This window comes from Gadus chalcogrammus, chromosome 16 (genome assembly GCF_026213295.1).
Source record: "Gadus chalcogrammus isolate NIFS_2021 chromosome 16, NIFS_Gcha_1.0, whole genome shotgun sequence".
In the NCBI taxonomy this organism is placed as follows: Eukaryota; Metazoa; Chordata; class Actinopteri; order Gadiformes; family Gadidae; genus Gadus; species Gadus chalcogrammus.
In genome coordinates this window covers 6,305,952-6,306,560 of record NC_079427.1, presented here as the reverse complement: position 1 = coordinate 6,306,560, position 609 = coordinate 6,305,952, and positions in this window count along the sequence as shown.

The following is a 609-nucleotide window of genomic DNA, read 5'->3' as shown; positions in this document are numbered from 1 at the left end:
CCTCTGTCATCTTGCTCTCTGCTCCTTTCAAAGCCCTCAAAAATAGTTCCCTGCTCCACTTCCACCGCAGGATTCCCCTACGGCTGCATGCAGTCTAAACACAACCATGGGGCTCGAACAGGGACCTGATCCATGGGGGATGGAAGGAATATCTGCCGTGAGGCACGTCATTACCAGCACTCGTCTCTCCCCAACTCAATGCACACTTGAACAGCGCGAATAAACCAAACGCTAGATCACTAGTTCAGAGAACCTGCCTTCGTCAGCGAATCATTGGATCACTAGGTCGAAGGAACCTGCCTTCCTGTAGCGAAAGAGAGATAGAACAGAGGAACGCGGGCCACGCTGCAATAAAGGGCTAATTGCACTGTAGACTTTTTACCCTGAGCGAGTAGTTTAGTTGCTTAGCTACGCAGGTGTGCGATAGCATTAGCGACTATTAGAGGCGCAACAAAAACAATCTCTTGCAGCGGAGGAGATAATTGCTTTTCATTTCCCAATAATCACTCAAGCACTGTAATGACCTTGGTTGGCGGGCCAGGTGTGCATGCTATAATGGATGCTAATATAGATGATGATAATATTGTAATCTATGAATTTATGAGTTTA